The sequence below is a fragment of the Panthera pardus genome, unplaced genomic scaffold, assembly GCF_024362965.1.
Source record: "Panthera pardus isolate Hobbes unplaced genomic scaffold, ASM2436296v1 HiC_scaffold_6, whole genome shotgun sequence".
Taxonomy (NCBI): Eukaryota; Metazoa; Chordata; class Mammalia; order Carnivora; family Felidae; genus Panthera; species Panthera pardus.
Genome location: NW_026526991.1, coordinates 32,592,089 through 32,613,977, shown reverse-complemented (window position 1 = coordinate 32,613,977; position 21,889 = coordinate 32,592,089). Strand labels below are relative to the sequence as shown.

At 34.3% G+C, this 21,889-nt stretch overlaps 1 pseudogene; it reads left to right on the top strand.

The window, feature by feature from the left end:
• Positions 1-3,081: 3,081 nt before the first annotated feature.
• LOC128775116 (U4 spliceosomal RNA) lies at positions 3,082-3,146 on the top strand (annotated as a pseudogene).
• Positions 3,147-21,889: the final 18,743 nt, after the last annotated feature.

Below are 21,889 nucleotides of genomic sequence, written 5' to 3'. Positions count from 1 at the left end.
CACACTTTCTAGGGATGCTCTTTCAAATAACACAATATCAAAAGTTTCTAATTTTAGTTCTTGTATCTAAAAGGGAAGGAGCATTCAAATTACCCAGCAGTATAAAATCTTGACTCCATAATACTTTTAAATTATAGGTCAAACATGTTTAAAGGTGAGTTATTATTTATGTATTTTTAAATATGACTATGAAATATAAAGGCTACTTAGAATTTTACATAATTATAATCTATTTGTCAAATACATTGTTTTCTCAAATACAGTTTCAATTAGAATTTTAAGGCCCAAAATGTCATATGTTGATTATAGAATATCATTTATATGATCTTTGTACTAGATATAATTTACATTGCTTTTAATTTGTTTTAAATATTTTTATTACTAATGTATTTATTTTATTTTTACTATTTGTAACCACTTCAGGTCATCTGAAACTTTAGATGGTGTGACTTTATATAAGTTTGTTCACACAGTTGTTGTTTTTTTAAGTTTATTTACTTATTTTGAGAGAGAGAACAAGCAAGTGGGAGAGGGACAGGGAGAGGGAGAGAAAATCCCAAGCTGTCTCTGCATTGTCAGCTGAGCCTGATAACAGGCTCCAACTGTGAGATCATGACCTGAGGCAAAATCAAGAGTCAGTTGCTTTAACCAATCTTGCCACCCAGCTTCCCCTGTTCATACAGTTTCATGTGGCTAAAGAAACAGAGGTCCTCAGAGAATAAGAATCTACTAGTGTGTGTGCCAACTGTTCCACCATTTTGTTAGCTAGGTCACAAGGGGAAGTTTACACAACTTCTAAGGGGTCTGAAAGCTCTCAGCAGGAGGGAGGAAAGGAAGGGACAAAAGCAGGGAAAGAATGTGTTTCATTTTGCACAACCAGAAGTTCCAACCAGTCTGAGGTGGTTTGGTGCTGAGGACCTACGCAGAACCCCCTTCACAGTTGTCCTAAAGTTACTTGTAGCTCATTATAATATTATGATCTCCTCCTATGGGCAGAGTTTTCTGCCATTTTTTGAACAGAAGATGTATGTCCCAGCATGTTGTCATGCTAAGCATGCACAATTGAACCAAGATGCCTGTGCAAGCCTCCTGCCCCTGCCCTCTAGTATAACTCTGAATAAAAGCTTCCTATACTAACCCTACAGGGAGACAGTACTTTGAGAGATATCTCCTGATCTCCTCACTTGTAACAAGTAATAAAAAGTTATTTGCTTTCAAAACTTCCATGAAAAAATTGATGTATCCCAAGTTGTGAGCCCCTTGAGTTTGGCTACAATTTCTGTGAGAATCTTTGTTGGGGTAATACAATTTCTCTATATATGTCTCATGAAAAAAAGTAACAGGTACAAATATTTATGTATAAGTATCTGTGAACAATTGCTGATAATAACAGAGGAATTGGAAACAATTTAAATGTTTATTAAAACAAATTGCTAATTAAATTCTGGTATATTATGCATTCACCACCTTTGCTAAAGATATGTGTTTACAAATATCACTATGTGTATGCAGAGAGAGAGAGATTAGAAAACAATATTTTGATAAACAATATAAATATGTTGTTTTTATATACTGTTTACCAATAAGTGGTTAAATTATGTATGTATAATGTAAAAAACTGGGCCATCTCGGGAGATTATCTCTAGAGATGAAAGCTGATATTAAGAAAACATCATGGTAAACACACACACACACACACACACACACACACACACACACACACACACACACAGAGCTTCTCCTTGGTAACACACCCTGAGTCTCCAGACAGTGATTATTGTTCTTTGTTATTCTGAATACAATGACAACTCCTGTATCCCAAAAGGAAATCAAGCATTCAAGACTTTAAAGAAATCTGTTGCTACTTATTCTATCTAGACACAGAGCCATTCCACAGTTTTCACATATGTTAAATCCTATTACCAATTCTATCTTCCTACCATACAGATTGTGCTTACTAAAAACTGCAATTTTTGACTTCTGCACCTATGACTCTCTTAGCACCACACCGCCTCTTTTGTTTAAATTCCTCCAGAGGTAATATCTGATGGGGTTAAAAATCGCCATTGAATACATTGTTTTCACAAGATACCTTATCACGATATAATAAGCAGACCAGAAATGCCTGACTTCATTCAAGTTTTGATCTCTGTCTCTAAGATTTGTGTACAAAAAATGAGGACCCATGGGATGTAATCATAGCAGAACCTTTATTTTCATTCTGTCACATTCTTTAAAAATATTCTGTAGATATCTCCTTTGCCCCTAGATAAAAACTTGAGCAAATCTCATGATTTTCCAGTATCCTCTTAAGGAATTTAGAATTTTCTATCACTTTATGTCAGAAAACACAGCCTTGATTTAGAAATAATCTTATATACACTTTGATATTATTACTCAGCTCTTCAATCCGAATTGAACAAGTTAGACTTATTTTTTTGTCCTTCTCCTAACTAGTGCAGGTAAGAAAAGGCAGGTTTTCTGCCCTTTAAAAGGAGCAAATACTTGGAGCCTTCATTCTTTCTTGCTTTCTTTGTTTGCCACTCATTAGCTGCTATTTCTGACCCTCCAGGATCAGAGCAAAAATGAGAAAGAAAGGTAAAGGGACATAGGGAAATTTCTACTTGGTAGCTCCTCTTGTGAAAGAGCTTAGCACATTGTGTGCTTGGCAAAGTTCACTCCTTCTCTCACATATCCACTCTGGGCCTATCGACTAAAACTCCATCGACCTGATGTTGACCATGATGGTCCTTCAGCTGGCAATTCTTTTCCCAAGTGTGGCTTTCCAGCAATCCACTCCACACAATTTCTATGTCTTCCCTGAAGACAATATTTTTGGCTTGGGTAGGACTTAATTCCATCCTGGCTATCTCCCAAATGGACTACATGTGGTCCATAGGAAACATTTATACAATTTTTGGCCTGATAAAATAAGAGAGCACAGGCTAAATGCAACACAGAAGCATCTTGTCCCTTACTCCAGTCATTGGAAAAGCTAGTCGAAATATTTCATTCTCTATTTTCCTTTTTGAAAGTCACAATCGTGGTTAATGAAAACATCTGTATTAGTTTCCTAGTGTTAGCTTTGCGCAGTGGCAGTATCGTAGCCAGTGAGGTTTATCCAAGGCGCGATTATTGCTAATAGTTTCCTAGTGTTAGTGAACACTGCACCACAAATTGGGTGGCTTAGAACCATAGAAATTTATTGTCTCACTACCCTGGAGGATAGAATTCTGAAACTGAGGTGTTGGAAGGGTCATGTTCCCTCTGAAACATTTAGGGACAATCCATCCTTGCCTTTTCCTACCTTCTGGTAGTTTGCCAGCAATCCTTGGCATCCCCAGATTTACAGCTTCAGCACATCAATCTCCGCCTGTGTTATCACGTGACAGTCTTCCATCCTGTGGCCATATGTCCCTCTTCTCTTCATATAGAGGTAACACTCATAGTGAATTAGAACCCACCTTCATGACCCCATCTTAATGTGACTACATCTGCAAAAGACCCTATTTCAAACAAAGTCACACCCATAAGTACCTGTGGTTAGGATTTCAACATAACTTTTTGGAGACTCAATTCAACCCATAACAACATCTAACTAAGCTCTTCAAATGGTCTCCTTCCCTCCACATTTACAAACACTCACACCACCTATTTTATCCTTAGTGTGTGGATGTGGTGGTAGGAGAGGGGCTTACAATACAGGAATAATTTCCTTTAAATAATTTCAAGGGGAGCAGACTATGCCACCCCAGAATGTGCCACTTTGGTATGTGCATTATTTCAAGCTGAAGATAATCAAGGCCCAACAGACTCAAGAAGTGCTTTTACCCTCCCTTTAATTGCCTAAAATAACTTAGAAAGGGGGATTGTCCCAGGAAGACAACTATTATCAGGGATAACTCTTTATATCAGACAGACTTATCTGCAGGGCATGACAACCATTTGTTTGCCAAACATTTGCTCTTCTCATCTTCCTATGAATTTTCTTCCTGCCTTTTGAGACCTAGGTCCCTTAGGTCAGGATGGTATTTAAGTCTCCATTACTTTAGTGTTAAAAAGCTTCATAATTTTATAGGGCTCCTGTATGTACAAAACTTGTTTTTCTCCTATTAATCTGTTATGTGAATTTAGTTATCAGACATGTCAAAGAACCTAGAACGAAAGAAAGAGAAAGTTTTCTTCTCCTACACTTCCCAATAAAATCATCTCTTACTCGATATTCTTTATTCCTTTCTGGTGTGTGTAAATTTTACTTTTTAAAAGTTGTGAAACTGGTTTCATTGAAAATCATCTTTGAAGTCTGGTCTCACTTTGGTATTTCATACATATATAATATATTGGCTGAGACAAATGAACACATTTGCATATACATTTAGTTGTGACAAATTTACATATCCAAGCAAGCATCACCAAAATCAACATATAAAGAATTCCATCAACTCAAATAATTTATTCCCTCTTGTCCATTTTAAGACTAGTCACCCCACTCCCTACCACCCTGCCTTGCTACTCATCAACCCCTTGGCCAATAAACCAGTGATTTCATTTCAATTACTATAGATTAGTTTTTCCAGTTCTAAAACTTACATTAATGGAGTCGTCTAGTATGTGTTCATTTTTTATGGATATACATTTTCATCTCTGCTGAATAAATATCTAGCAGAATTACTAGGTTGTATATTTAATATTAAGTGTATATTCGATATTAAAAGAACCTTCCAAATGGTTTCAAAGGTTGTAGTTACTTCATAACCTTATCAACCCTTGATATTGCCCATCTTTTTAATTTTTGCTATTCTAATAGGTTTATAGTTTTATGTCATTATAATTTTATTCTGCATTTACCTATGACTAAAACTATTGAGTTTTTTCTTAAGCATTAGCTAATAATGTATCTATTTTTATCAAGTATCTATTCAAAGCATTTGTCTATTTATAACTTAGTTGTGCTGTTAAGTTGTAAGATTTTAAATAAATGATACAAGTATACATATACTTTAAAAGGTATAAAATTAAATGTGTATGTGTATAATTTCTTTCAACAGTATTTTGTAGTTTCCAGTTTCCAGAACTATATATACATACACACACACACACACACATATACACATTTAGGAATATATATATATACATACATATATATATATATATATATGTATGTATATATATATATATATATATACAGACACACACACACATATATAAATGTGTGTATATATATGTGTATATATATACATACATATATATATATATACCTAAATATATGTGTGTGTATATATATATATTCCTAAATATATCATGTCATTAAAATCTACATGATATTTTTAAATTCAATTTTCAATTGTTTATATACATAAAAATTCCTTTTGATATGCTGAACTAACATTTTATGACTTGGTAAACTCATATTAGAGTTTATTAAATCTAGCAACAATTTTGTATATTCCTTAGAATTTCTTACATACTTGATCATATCCCCTGTAAATAAATTTACTGCTTTGTTACAAACTGCATGCTCTGTCTCCTTTCTCTCTCTCTCTCTCTCTCTCTCTTTTCCCATTCTCTCTCCCTCAGTCTGCCATCTTCTTTGATGTCCCTGTCTCCTCCATCCCTTTCTTTTTCCACCTCTCCCTCTCCCTGGTCTATTGTATTGTCTATGACCATGGTGCAAATTTATTAGAAATGGTGTGAAGACATTCATCCTTGACTTGCTCCTGATCATCAGGGGAGAGAATTTCATATTTATCACTGAGTATATGTTAGCTTCATTTTTTAGGCTACATTTTCTCAAGTTGAAGGAGTTCCTTTCTTATCTGAGAATTCTTATGAATATTGATGAATTCTGTCAGATAATTTATCTGTTTTTAGTGAAATTATGACTTTTTTTGGATTTTATCAATATGACAGATTGCATTGATTGTTATCAAAGTTAAAGTAATCTTGAATTCCAGGGATAAACTCTATTTAATCATGATGTAATACCATTTTTGTACATTGGTAGATTCTAAATGCTAATACTTTTATAAAATCTTCATAGATATTCATACACACACTTACACAATCAGGCTGTAGTTTCCTTGTAATGTTATTGTCTTGTTTTGTTCTATGACTTAATAAAGAATATTACATCTCCAACTGTGATTTTAGACTTTTCTACTTTTTCTTTTGGTGTTTTCAGTGTTTACTTCATTTATTTTTAAACTCTTTCTCAAAACACTACTTAGATAAGGCATTTATATGTTTATTTTATAATAATATCACACATATTGCCAACTAGCCTAAACAGTTTTTAGAGTTTAATATTTATCATTAGGAGGTTTTCAGTTAAATATTTGTCAATGAGAAACAAGAATAATGCTTTCATAATATGCTTACATCAAACATAAAATGTGTTTATTAAAGTTATACAGAATTATGAGATAGAGTTCATCACTACAAGTCTTTAGAGTATTGTCTATAATAATAAGTAAGCCATTTGGTAGGCAAAAGTCACATATATCCTGGTATGGGAATAATGGGAAAACAGCATGAGGTTGAGCTTAGGTGAAATTGAAATTAATTTTCACAGTTTAGTTGCCGGGTGGTCTCAGATGACATGGCTGTTTAATCTTAGCTAGTACAGGTGTGAAAGTCATAATATGAAAACTGACACATTCAAATAGAAAAAGAGACAATATTATAATTAGACTTCATACTCATGGTAAAGTGTGAAAGAAAAAGCTTTTTTACACAGTGTCTCTGCCTTGTGAAAAAAACTACGTAACTTTTTGGAAAATAAATATGGACATGACATAGCTTTCAGTGTCTGTATTATTTGTAACTAAAGGGTTTTTTAGCTGATGTTATGTGGAAGAATTTTCATTTACCAGTACCCCAGATCAATTTTTAGAGCCATTCCAATGATGGAAATATGCCTAATTGCCTGGTGCAAGATCCTTTTTTTATTCCATAGAGAATGTTGTTTTTAAATCAGAGCACATCCTGTCCCTTCTTCTATCTAATTAAGACAGAAATATGATTTGGCCTGCTCAGCACAAAATTGGCTGTAGAAATATACCCATTTGTTAATTTTGGTAAGCCTTACTAACAAGATATTATGTATGTATTTATAATTGATAATATATTGAGCAGTATCATATATATATTGGACCTACAATATGTGGCTGAGCAGCTTACACTGCATAATGAACATTCACAGCGTTATGGCCTAAACAGACATACAACTAACTTGTATTGGTATTTTCTCTATAAACAAAACATTATAAAATTGAAAATGTATTTTATTACCTTGATTTTTACATTTATTTTATTGAAAATATATTTTATTACATTGATGATTACATTTATTACCTATGCAGAACTATTGAGACTAAAATTCACATTTACTGGTAAGAAAATCCCTACTGAAATAGCTAGACCTTTTACTGCCATTGAAACTTACCTATCTCTGATTTATTTCTACAATATATGGTAAATTTATTATTTCTCATATGAAATGCCCATATTATATAATTCCCTAAGCCTTATATTAAATTTATTAAATTGAGGACCTATCAATGGTATCTCAAACATAAATACATTTGATTTGTTAGTAACACTTATCTATGTAAATAAATTGGTAAGCTAAAGACAGCATTCAAGTATACAAAATAACTCTAATTCTTCATTATTGAGGACGTTAAGCTTTGAAAATGAAAAAATGTTTCCAAGGTTGTATATTAGGATTTAATCCATTTATTAAAATTATAGGAATAAGATGTAGTTTTATATTTAACTATTTTATAATCCTTAAAAGGACCTCTCCTTTAGTTAAAATATAAGCAGACCAGCAAATTTAATCTGTGTTTATCTTTGAGTTACACACACGGAGAATTTTTGGTCATAGTACAGTGTTTGCATAGCTTCACTATATAACAGATACATGTAATACTATAATTATAGGATAACATGTATTTTGTGTTATAGTAGTAAATAAAAATGTACTAACCAAAAACTAGGTGTTTTTACACTTAACTAAACTTTCCTTACAACACATAATTTTAAAGTTCAATTTAAAGTACGTCTCCTAAACATACTGAATGCATTACATCCTATTATATTGAATATAAAATGTTATATAAATTAATGAGGTTTATAGGATTTGTGTACATAATGCAAACTTTTATATCAGAAAAAAAATCTCAGTGAATTAACATTAAGAGTTGGTTACTCAACTTTCAATATGTCTCAAAATCCAATATGGTTGCCATTAAGAAATCATACCTTGTCTCTTTATCTTGTGAAGGTGACCTCCTTAACATATGCCCACAAGGTATTAGCAGAGAGTGGGTGACAGAAAACAAAAAGATCACAATCCAAATTTCATTGTGTTACACATCCCTTTTCCCCACATTCTGTTAAGTGACATTGGTCACATACTGCCTAACTCCATGAAAAGAAAGGGTAGAGACTGGGAAATATAATGTTCCTGTTTGCCCAGGAGAAACACAAAATATGTTTGGAGAAAACATGGTTTTTCTTTTGTCACAAACACCAAACAAAAGGAGCAGAAAAATCAAAACCATATGCATAAGGTGTGACTTACATTTTCTGAGATTTCCAAGGCAGTAATGCTGCTGAAAATACTGGATATGTTTGGCAAGAACAAGGATAATGTAACCGATAAACCACAAGTGCTCTATCCACTAAAACTTTCAGGAAAGCAAAATTAGCTCTGAAAGAGTAGACTGGAGAATTTCCTCTTCTACATTTCAAAATGGTGTTAAATATTCATGAATTATAAAATACTTTTCTTCTGTACTAAATTAGTTTGGTATTTCTTCAATGACCAGATTATCTTTTTATATTGAAAATATAATTTTCTTTTACTATGGATAAAAATCTGGGAAAAAACATATTTCAATGAAAAGCTGAAGTGTTCTAATAAAGTATCACTAAACAATTGTAGTTACAGAATATGAATGTGGACATTACTGTGTTAAGCATTTTCCTATATCTTATTTAATTTACATGAGATATTATTCTAAATGGATTTTTGTTATTAAAGAAACAAAAACATTATTTTACACTCAATAGAGCTCCACTTTATGAGCTAATATTGAGTCATGGACCAGAGGAATAAAACAATAATTATTCTTTATTGTAAAGTTATAATCTACTATGTAATTAATTTGCCATAATTCTCCCTGGTGACATATTATGTTCTTGGCTCACAGTAGTTGGGTCTTGCATCATAGTTTGTTAAATAATCACCACAGTATTCAAAAGTATGACAAAACTTGTTGCCATTATTTTATTTACTGCTTTTATAAAATCTGGAAACCAAAAGACATGCTAAAACATACATCTAAAGCTACCATTAGGGTTAATTATACAAAATTATTTATGAGATATTTACCTGGATAATAAATATTTGTGCAGTGACCTAACACTGAAATAGAAGTACCATCCCTATAAACCAAATGAAAGCTAGAACTTAAAAGAGAAAGACTTAATGATTTCTGAAATGGTTTCTCAGCTAGGGAAGCCAGGTGAAAATTAAAAATAAACAGTTGGAAGGCACCTGGGTGGCTCAGTCTGTTGAGCATCTGACTCAATCTTGGCTCAGGTCATCATCTCAGGGTTTGTGAGTTTGAGCCCCTCTGCTGTCAATACAGAGTCTGCTTAGTATTCTGTGTCTCCCTCTCTGCCCTTCCCCTGCTCTCCCACTCAAAATAAATCAACTTAAAAAAAATGGCTGTTACAAAACATTTTTTGTAGTCTAATATTTGGTTGCCAAAAACTTTAACTCTTTTGCATATTTTCTGGGTAAGATTGCACTGCATTTCACTTGAATCAGAATGTGAAAAGCATACATATTTTTTTTAAAAAAAGTTTCTTTGGAAATTATCTGTCTACATCTGGGATTCTAAGGTTTATATACAAACCAAAAAAAAAAGTTTTCTAATCATCTGTAAGAAAAATATCTCAGAAAAAACCTATCAAGGGCTAATAAAATATAAATAGATACTGAAATGATTATTTGATAGAGTAAGGGATTCTATGAACAGTTCCTAACTTGTGACCATTTTCTGGGTTTCATTTTCTCGATTATCTTGATTGATATGTTCATACTATGACCATAAAAACAAACAAAAAAAAGTAGGTTATCACAAAGATGCCTGAGAATCACACCTGACCTTAATTGCAAGTGCACTTCAAGCATCTGTTACCAAATTTTAAAACTAGTAACTAATTTCAAATTCACCACTCCATTACATATGACTGAAATCAGTACTATTAATACTCTTATCAGAAGTGTTATTGCTATTTTATGAAAAGTCATGTTTTGTTTTAAAAAGAAATAATCAAAGGGCACCTAGGTGGCTCAGTCAGTTAAGCGCCTGACTTCAGCTCAGGTCATGATCTCACAGTCCATGAGTTTGAGCCCTGCATCAGACTCTGTGCTGACAGCTCAGAGCCTGGAGCCTGCTTTGGATCCTGTGTACCCCCTCTCTCTGACTCTCCCCCCACTCGTGCTCTGTCTTTCTCTATCTCTCAAAAATAAATGCTAAAAAAATTATTTTTAAAGAAAAAATCAAAAGTGATAATTTGAGGTACACAAAAAACCTTGTATGCTTTTTAATGCTCCTACAAATATCCTAAGAGAACAGGTGTGTTTTTTTTTTAATTTAAATCCTATTGATGATTTTTGATGCTTGATGTTGCTGAATAGAGTGATGACTATGATAAAAGTGTATATAAAAGTTTAATTTGTAGTAATAAATTTGTTTGCTAGACCAGATGTTAAGCTACTCAATTTCTTTGAGACTTCAAATGAGCTTTATATACCCAATACTCTTCTCACTCTTCATAACCATGATTGCTCAAAATAATCACAGCACTGATGTATTAGGTGATTACAGTTTATAGATTACGTGAAATGAATGACATCAATTTTAAGTGACTAGGAGGAGAAACTGAGGTAACAGTTATAAAGTAATTGCACTATCCATGAAATAGTATAGTAATATTCAAAAGTGGAATTGTTAGTTGTAAATGTATCTTTCACATACTAGGGCAACAAAAACCATAATTAAAGATGTATAACTGAGATGATAAGAAATGAGGAAAAAAAAGTGAAGTCATATAAAACACCAAATTAAAATTAGAGGAGACAGAAAATAGTGGGATAAAAAGAGCCAAGGATCAGAATACAGTTTAAAAATAGGTTAGAAACCTATTATATCAATAATCATTTAAATGCCAGTGATGTAAGTTCACCAATTAAAAGAGACAAGTCACAGTGGATTTAAAAAAAAGAAGAAGAAAACAGACCTAACTAGATGTTGTTTATAAGAAATCTACCTTCATGAAAGGAAAAAATAGATAAAAAATAAAGGAATAGAAAAAAAACATATACCATGCTATGACTAGTCAGAGGAAATCTGTAGAAAATATATTCATTTAAGACAAATCCAACTTCATGGCAAGGAAAATTTTCAGATATAGAAAGGGCTCTACATAACATAAAGGGGTTAAGTATCCAAAAAGACTTAAAGATTCACAATGTGCATGAACCTAAAAGCAGAGAGTAAAAATATGTGAGACCAAAATGTTAGAAGTGCAAGAAAAAATACGTGAAACCACTATTATATTTGGTGATTTCCATACCAATCTCTCAGTAATTCCAGATTCAGCAGGCAGTAAATCACCAAGGATATAGTTTGACTGGACAGTACCATCATCAGCTAAATCTAATTGGCATTTTTTATAAGATTTAAAAAAAAATAATGTTTTATTTATTTTTGAGACAGAGACAGAGCATGAGCAGGGGAGGGGCAGAGAGAGAGGGAGACACAGAATCTGAAGCAGGCTCCAGGCTCTGAGCTGTTAGCACAGAGCCTGACGCAGGGATCGAACTCATGGACTATGAGATCATGACCTGAGCTGAAGTCGGATGCTTAACCGACTGAGCCACCCAGGCACCTCTAATTGACATTTAAAGAATACTTCTTTTATTTCCCTTGGCTTTGGAGAGATGTCAAGTAAGAATTTGCTGCAGCTGAGGTCAGACATTGTTTCCTGTTTTCTCCTCTAGGATTTTGATGGTTTCCTGTCTCACATTTAGGTCTTTCATCCATTTTGAACTATTGGAACCCCATCAAGATAAAAAGCGTCTGCACAGCAAAGGAAACAATCAAGAAAACTAAAAGGCAAACAACATAATGGGAGAAGATATTTGCAAATGACATACCAGAAAAGGGTTAGTATCAAAAATCTATAAAGAACTTACCAAACTGAATCCCCCCCCCAAAATAATCTAGTGAAGAAAAGGGCAAAAGACATAAATAGACACTGTTCCAAAGAAGACATCCAGATGGCAAATAGACACATCGAAAGATGCTCAACATCACTCATCATCAGGGAAATACAAAAAAAAACACAGTGAGATATCACCTCATACCAGTCAGAGTGGCTAAAATAAGAACTCAGGAAACAAAAGATGTTGGTGAGGATATGGAGAAAAGGGAACACTCTTGCACTGTTGGTGGGAATGCAAACTTGTGTAGCCACTCTAGAAAACAGTGTGGAAATTCCTCCAAAAATTTAAAATAGAATTACCCTATGACCCAGCAATAGCACCACTAGGAATTTATCCAATGGATATAGGAGTGCTGATTTGTGGGACACATATACCCCAATGTTTATAGCAGAACTATCAACAATAGTCAAATTATGGAAAGAGCCCAAATGTCTACCAACTGATAAATGGATAAAGAAGATGTGATACATATACATAGAATGGAATACTACTCAGTGATGAAAAAGAATGAAATCTTGCCATTTGCAACAATGTGGATAGAACTGGAGGGTATTATGCTAAATTAAATAAGTCAGTCATGTATGTGTCATCATATGAAAAAGACAGATATCATATGTTTTCACTCATATGTGGAATTTGAGAAACTTAACAGAAGACCATAGGGGAAGAGAAAGAAAAATAAGTTACAAACAGAGAGAGAGGAAAGCCATAAGAGACTCTTAAATATAGAGAATTAACTGAGGGTTGATAAGGGTGGTGGGTTGAGGGGGCAGAGAAAATGGGAGATGGGTATTGAGGATGGCACTTGTTGGGATGAGCACTGGGTGTTGTATGTAAGTGATGAATCATGGGAATCTACTCCCAAAGCAAAGACTAAACTGTATACACTGTATGTTAGCTAACTTGAGAATAAATTATTAAAAACAAAAACACATAAAAATGAATCTAGAAGGGCTGTAATATTGTGGGAGTGTCAGGCACTGAAGACACAAAGATTTGGTCCCTGCCTGCCCTCAGGAGGAGATACCTGGGTCCAACATGTCTAAGGACCATAGGGAAGAACAAGAATGATTAAGAGCTTCAGGGGCATCTGGGTGAGAGGGGGAAAAGGCACTGAACTACAAAAGCCACAGTAGAGGCAAACCAGGCTCACAAGTCATTAATGTATATTCGGGGATTCTCCTTTTTAGGGATTTTATAAAACACATCCTGTTTCCCCTACTTTCTTGCTTGTGTCAAGATACTGGGATAACTGAGTAATTAAAATGTTGCTCTATTCACAATGAAATGAGAAAGAAGAGAAGTGAAAAGTTAGGAAAAAAAATAAAAATTAAACTACTTCTTTCAAAAACAGCATAATACACATTCTTCTCAAGCTCACGTGGACCATTCACCAATATAAACCAAATTTGGATCAACAACTCTTAATAAACTGAAAAGAACAGAAATCATAAAATTTGTTCTCAGATCATACTGGAATTAAGCTGGAAACCAGTAAGAGAAATACAACCGGAAAACACTGATGTATTTGTAGATTAAATAATACTTCTTCATAACACACGGGTTAAGGAAATTTAAAAATAGTTTGAACTAAATAAAAATGAAAATGAAAATAAATCTTACCAAAATTTGTGGCATGCAAAGAAAACAGTGCTTAGAAGAAAATTTATAAAATTGTATATTAGAAAAGTAATAATATCATTAATCTAAATTTCTATCTTAAAAATTAAAGTATGAAATTAAATTCAAGGTAAACCAGATATAAAGTAATAATAGAGACCAGAAATCAATAAAATTAAAAATGGGTAATCAATACAAGAAAAATCAATAAAACTTAAAGCTGGTTCTTTGTTAATAGAATTACTAACCTCTAATCAGGCTAACCAAGAAAAAAAGAGAGAGAAAAAACACATATTACCAGAGATTGAAGAGGGTCTATCACTACTGAACCCATGGATATAAAAGAATAATAAAAAAATATTATGGACCACTCTTTGCCCACAATCTTGATAATTTTTATGAAATAAATAATTCCTTGAAAGACACAATTTATAAAAACACACAAGAAGAAACAGTTCAGCTGAATAGGCCTACATCTATTAAAATAATAACCAAAACAGGAAGCACAAGGCTCTAAAGCCTTTGCTGGTGAATTCTAATGAAAAAATTTCTATAATCATTTACAGAAAATAGAAGCAGAAGGGACACTTTCTAACTCATACTATGAAGGTAGTGTTATTCTAACACCCTGCCAGCCAAAAGCATTACAAGAAAGGAATATTACAGACCGATGTTTTTCATAAACATAGATACAAAAATCCTTAATGAAATATTAGAAATAATTCCAACAGTGCATAAAAAGTATTATGCACTATAAGCAAATGAGGTTTATCTCAGGTATTCAATATTGTTTAAATCTTTGAAAATTAATTATTGAAATCCATCATATCGACAGGCTGAAGAAAAGGAATCTTGACAAACCCTGTTAAGTGAACAGTTACCTTCCTACCTAGTTACTTCTTCACCATTTACCACCCTCCAGCCCAAATTCCTTTGTCTTATCAATTCTTGACCAATTCATTTTATTTCTTTAATTTTTTTTTTTATCTAAAGGGTATAAAAACTTCCTGCTTTGGTCATTTCTTTAGGCCTTCATTGTCTTGTGAAGACAATGTGCATATGCATTATAAAAATTGAAGGGGTGCCTGGGTGGCTCAGTCGGTTAAGCGTCCGACTTCGGCTCAGGTCACGATCTCGCGGTATGTGAGTTCGAGCCCCGCGTCGGGCTCTGTGCTGACTGCTCACAGCCTGGAGCCTGTTTCAGATTCTGTGTCTCCCTCTCTCTCTGACCCTCCCCCGTTCATGCTCTGTCTCTCTCTGTCTCAAAAATAAATAAATGTTAAAAAAAAAAACCATTTTAAAAATTGAACAAACTCTGTACTTTTCTCCTTAAAAAAAAACAGGCTCAAGAAAAATCACATGTTCATACCAACAAATGGAGAAAAAGCATGTGACAAAGCCAACACTTATCCAGGATAAAATCTCACAGCAAACAAGAAATGAAGGAAAACTTTCTCAACTAATAAACAACATCTCCAAAACTCTTATAGCTAACATCATATCTAATGGTGAGAAACTGAATGCTTTCACACTGAGCTTGGGAGAAGGCATGGATATACCATCAACACTTCTATCAACGTTGAACTGGAAGTCCTAGCTAATGCAAAAAAAGAAAAAAGAAAAAGAAAAGAAAAAGGAAACACAAGGTTACAGATTGGGAAAGAAGAGGTAAAACTATATTTGTTCACAGACAATATGATTATTTATGTAGGAAATCCCAAAGAACTGGTACTAATAAGCAATGATAGCAAGTTTGCAGAATATGAGGTTAATTGACTTTCCATATAGCAGTTTGAAACTAAAAACATAATGCTGTTTATATTCACATCCAAAAATTCAAATGTTTAGGAATCCATCTCACAAAATATGTACCAGAACAATCTGAAAAAATTATCATTTGACCCAGTTCCAGTTGTTATAACAAAACATATCATAGACTGGGTAGCTTATAAACAACAGAAATATATTTATTATAATTCTAGAAGCTGGAAGTCTGAGATCAAGGTACCAGCATGGTCAGGTGAGGGCTTTCTTCCTGGTAACAGACTTCTCACTGTATCCTCACATGGTAAAAGCAGTAGCAAGGGAATTCTTCGGAGTTCCTTTTGTAAAACAATCCCATTTATAAGAACTCCACCTTGATGGCCTGATCACCTCCCAAAGAGCCTATCTACTAATACTATTACCTTTGGTAGTTAGAATTTCAACATCTGAATTGTGGGATCACCCAAACATTCAGAACACAGCAAATACAAAATTCTGATGAAAGAAATCAAAGAAGGTCTAAATAGAAATATTCCATGTTTATGGGTAGAAAGACTCAATATTGTTAAGACATCAGTTCTTCCTAACATGGTCTACAGATTCAATACAATTCAAATCAAGATATCAGGAAATCATTTTATGGCTACCAACAACCTGATCCTAAAGTTTATACAGAGAGGACAAAAACCCAGAATACCTTACACAATATTGAAGAAGAGTTAAATCAAAGGACTGACACTACCGAACTTTGAAACTTCCTATAAGGCTATAATAATGAAGGTACTGTTGTATGGTGAAAGATGGAACATAATAGGGAGACCAGGAACAGATCTAATAAATAGAGCCAAATTATTTTTGATGAAAGAGAAAGAACAACCCAGTGAAAAAGAGTCTAGAAAGAAAAATGAGGGGAGCCTATGTGGCTTAGCTGGTTAAGCATCTAACTCTGATTTCATCTCAAGTCATGATCCCAGACTCATGGGACTGAGCCCCATATCAGACTCTCTGCTAAGGTGAGGAGCCTGCTTATGATTCTCTCTCTCTTCCTCTGCCCCCCTCCCTCATTCATGCACCCTCTCACTCTCTCTCTCAAAAAAAAAAAAAAAAAAGAATTATGTTTAGTAAAAGAAAAGAAAGAAAAATGATAATAGAACTAGACATACACATAAAAAATCTAGACATAGACCTTATGCATTTTACAAAAGTTAATTCAAAATAGATCATAGACTTTAATGTAAAATTTTAAGATTCCAAGAACATAGAAAATCTAGGTGATCTTGATCTTGGAGATGACTTTTTCAATACAACACCAGAAACTCTGTACATGGAAGAAAAAAATAACAAGTAGGACTTTATTAAAAGTAAATACTCCTTCTCTGTAAATACACTGTTAAGATACTTCATAGGCAGGCCACAGACCAGGAGAAAATATTTGCAAAACATATCTGATAAAGTATTTGCATCCAAATATGCAAAGAACACTTAAAGCTCAACAATAAGAAAGCAAATAATAATGCGCAAAGATAAGAAGACACACCTCACCAAAGAATATATAGAGAGGTCAAATAAGCGTATTAAAAGAAATTTAGCATCATATGTCATTAGAATACTGCAAATTAAAACAGTAATTGGATACAACTGAACACTTGTTAGGATGGCTAAAATCCAAAATATATCGATTACTTTCAAGATGTGGAGTAACAGCAAATTTCATGCATAGCTGATAGGAATGCAGAAATGTACAGATGTTTTAGAAGGTAGTATGACAGTTTCTTACAAAGCTAAACAGTCATATCACACTCCATGATATTTACCCAAATGAGTTAAAAAATTGTGTCCAAACAAAAGCCTGCACCAATTGTTTAAAATATGTTTATTGATATTTGCCCAAACTTGGAAGCAACCAAGATATCTCTCAAATGGTGAATGGTCAAACTATGGTACATCAATACAATGGAATAATATTCAATGATAAAATGAAATAAACTATCAAACCATAAAAGACACAAAAGAAACTTTAAATGCATATTGCTAAATGAAAGAAGACAATCTGAAAAGGCTACATTCTGTATGATTCCAATTATGTGACCTTCTGGAAAAGGCAAAACTATAGAGACTATAAAAAGATCGGTGGTTTCCAAGAACTTGAATGGAGGGTAGGAAGATGAATAGGTGGAACACAGGGTTTTTAGGGCAGTGAAAATACTCTGTATGACACTGCAACAGAAGATATATGACATTATATATTTTTCAAGACCCAGAGAACTATACAAATTAAATTCTGGGGCACCTGGGTGGTTCAGTCAGTTAAGCATCCGACTTCGGCTCAGGTTGTGATCTCACCGTTTGTGGGTTCAAGCCCCGTGTCGGACTCTCTGCATAGAGCCTGGAGCCTGCTTCAGATTCTGTCTCCCTCTCTGTCTGCCCCTCCCCACTCGCACTCTGTCTCTCTCTCCCTCCCTCTCTCTCTCTCTTACAAATAAATAAACATTTCAAAAAATAAAAAAAAAAAATTAAAATCTGAATCCTAATGTGAATTGTAGATTTTAGTTAATAATGTATATAATATTTCATCAAAAATATTCAATTTAGTTAATATATCAAAAATATACAATTATAATAATGTATAACACTGAGGGAAGAGGTTAGTGATAAGGTAAATTCTGGGTGGGGGATGGACACATACAAGACCTTTCCATATATTCTGTTCCATTTTTCTGTAAATTTGAAAATCTTCTAAAAAGTAAAGTCTATTAATTTAAAGAAAATAGAGATTTTTGTGGTGTTTTTAAAACAACATAATTTGAACAATTCTGTTTGAAAATAAATTGATACCTATGAGTGGAGTGTTGCCTCAAAGATTATAATTTTGGATTTTAAAATCTAAAATTGTTTAAATTGAATCTAAAATTGTTTAGATTGAATCTAAAGTCTAAAATTGTGGCAAGGGGCCAAGATGGTGGAACAGCATGAAAATTTTTTTGTGTGTCTCTCATCCCTGAAATACAGCCAGATCAACACTAAACCATCCTACACACCTAGAAAACAGATTTGGGGATTAACACAACAATCTGCACAACCTGAACCAGAGAACTCAGCAGGTATGGAGCACGGAGAGGTGAACTGGGGGAGAGAGAAGTCACAGAGGGCAGGGGCTGTTGTTATTTGTGGAGAAAGGACAGAGAGCTGGGAGAGTACACAAGCATCCCCTGGCCCAAAAGCAGCTGGAGAGAAAAGAAAGAGTATGCAAGTGACAGAACAAAAAAGGGAGAAAGGAGGTTTAAATTCCATTAAGACTCTGTAAACAGGGGGAGTGCAGAGTATGAAACTACGCAACCCTATACCTGTTAGTGCTCTAGTGGGAAGAGAAAATCCCCAGGAACAGAAAGCAAGGTCCTCGGGGTCCTCAGGCCACACAGGGAGAGGCGGTTCCCCTGTTGGGAAGACATTTGGTAGAGACTGTGTGGCCACCCCACAGGCAAAGAACTCAGCAGACCCCAGAGAACATCCAGGGGCAGGCTGGCACCCAGCAGCAGTCTCTGGGCATCAGCAACACAACAGTCTGCTGAATGTCCCTGGGGGTGGGCTGGCACCTGGCCATTGCTTAGTGAGACCCCACCACAGAAGGTCTGAGCAGGACAAAGCACAGTTACTCAAAAGGGAGAGGCTGGGAAACACAGCCATATCTGAGATAAAACTCAGGAGGAGGGTGCTGCCTAGCAACCTGATGGCTTGTTCACAGACAGTGTAAAAGCGGGGAGTGTACGGAAGCCGGAGACAAAGGAGGGGTGAACAATTGTTGGTTGGGAGAGCACAGAGTTCTGATATTAGAGACTGGGTAGCTGGGTGATGCCATTTTCACCCCTCCTGCGCATGAGCATACACACCTACAGGTGCCACAAAAATTCACCCCCATAATCTAAGCAGCACCATCTAGTGGAGAACGGAGCTGTTACACTAAGCCTCGCCCAACTGGCCCAAACTCATTCTTCAGGAACAACACAAGTCTCTCCACCTGCTTAGTTTATGGACTATAAAGTGCTTCATAATTGGACTTGTAGGGGAAACTGATGTAATTTCAATTATACTTCAGACTGTTTACTGGTCCATCTATTCAATTTTTTTCTTTTCTTATTCTTGAATACAGAAAGAGCAAAAATTATTTTTATTTTCCCTTTCCATTAAAATATTTTTCTTTAATTTTTCTACTCATTCTTTTATTTTTGTGTAAATTTCTCAAATTCTATTTTTTTTTTATTTCCATCATTTCATTTTATTATATTTCATTGTATTTTTTCAAATTTTCAAACGTTACCTTTTTTTCATCCTTTCCTCATCATTGCCTTTTTTCACAATTCTATCAAGCTCTTTTCCATAACCAGACCAGAACACACCTAGTATCTAGCACCCTTTATTTGATTTTTGTGTGTTGCTTTTAGGTTTTTAATTATAATTTTCTTTTACCTTATTAATTCCTTATCTTCCTTCAAAATGACAAAACAAAGCAATTCACCCCAAAAGAAAGAACAGGAAGAAATGACAGCAAGGGACTTAATCAACACAGATACAAGCAAGATGTCTGAACCAGAATTTAGAATCACGATAATAAGAATACTAGCTGCGGTTGAAGATAGATTAGAAACCCTTCCTGTGGAGATAAAAGCTAGTCAGGATGAAAGAAAAAAAATGCTATAACTGAGTTGCAATCTCACATGGATGCCATGGTGGCAAGGATGGATGAGGCAGAGCAGTGAATCAGCGACATAGAAGACAAATTAATGGAGAATAATGAAGCAGAAAAAAGGGGGAGATTAAGGCAAAAGAGCATGATTTAAGAATTAGAGAAATCAGTGACTCAATAAAAAGGAATATCAGAATTATAGGAGTCCCAGAATAGGAAAAGAGAGAAATAGGGGTAGAAGGGTTATGTGAGCAAATCATAGCAGAAAACTTACCTAACCTGGGGAAAGACACAGACATCAAAATCCAGGAAGCACAGAGGACTCCCATTAGATTCAATAAAAACTGACCCTCAACAAGGCATATCATAGTCAAATTCACAAAATATTCAGGCAAGGAGGGAATCATGAAAGCAGCAAGGAAAAAAAGTCCCTACCCTAAAGGGAAGACAGATCAGGTTTACAGCAGACCTATCCACAGAAACTTGGCAGGCCAGAAAGGAGTGGCAGGATATTTCAATGTGCTGAATTGGAAAAATATGCAGCCAAGAATTCTTATCCAGCAAGGCTGGATTCAAAATATAAGGACAGATAAAAAGTTTCCCAGAAAACCAAAATTAAATGTGTTCATGACCACTAAACCAGCCATACAAGAAATTTTAAGGGGAACTCTCTGAGGTGAGAAAAGATGAAAAAAAAAAAAAAAAAAAAAGACGAAAAGCAACAAAGACTAGAAAGGACCAGAGGCCACCACCAGAAAATCCAACTCTACAGACAACATAATTGAAATAAACTCATACCTTTCAGTACTCACTCTAAACATCAATGGACTAAATGCTCCAACCAAAAGACCTAGGGCAACAGAATGGATAAGAAAACAAGATCCATCTATATGCTGTTTACAAATGACCCACTTTAGACTTAAGGACACCTTCAGATTGAAAGTAAGGGGATGGAGACCCATATAGCATGCTAATGGTCACCAAAGGAAATCCAGAGTAGCCACACTTATATCAGACAATCTAGACTTTAAAATAAAGACTGTCACAAGAGATGCAGAAGGGCATTATACCATAATAAAGGGATCTATACACCAAAAAGATCTAACAATTATAAACATTTATGCTCCAAATGTAGAAGAACCCAAATACATAAATCAAATAGTCACAAATATAAAGACACTCATGGATAATAATACCATAAGTAGGGGACTTCAGCACCCTACTCATAACAATGGACAGATCATCTAAACAGAAAATCAACAAGGAAACAATGGCTTTGAATGACACACTGGATGGGATGGACTTAACAGGTATATTCAGAACATTTCATCCTAAAGCAACAGAATATACATTCTTCTCCAGTGCATATGGAATGTTCTCCAGAATAGATCACATACTGGGACAAAAATAAGCCCTCAACAAGTACAAAAGATCAAATTCATACCATGCATAGTTTCATAAAACAATATTATTAAAGTCAAAATCAACCAAAATTTATTTTAAGTGTAGAAAGATAA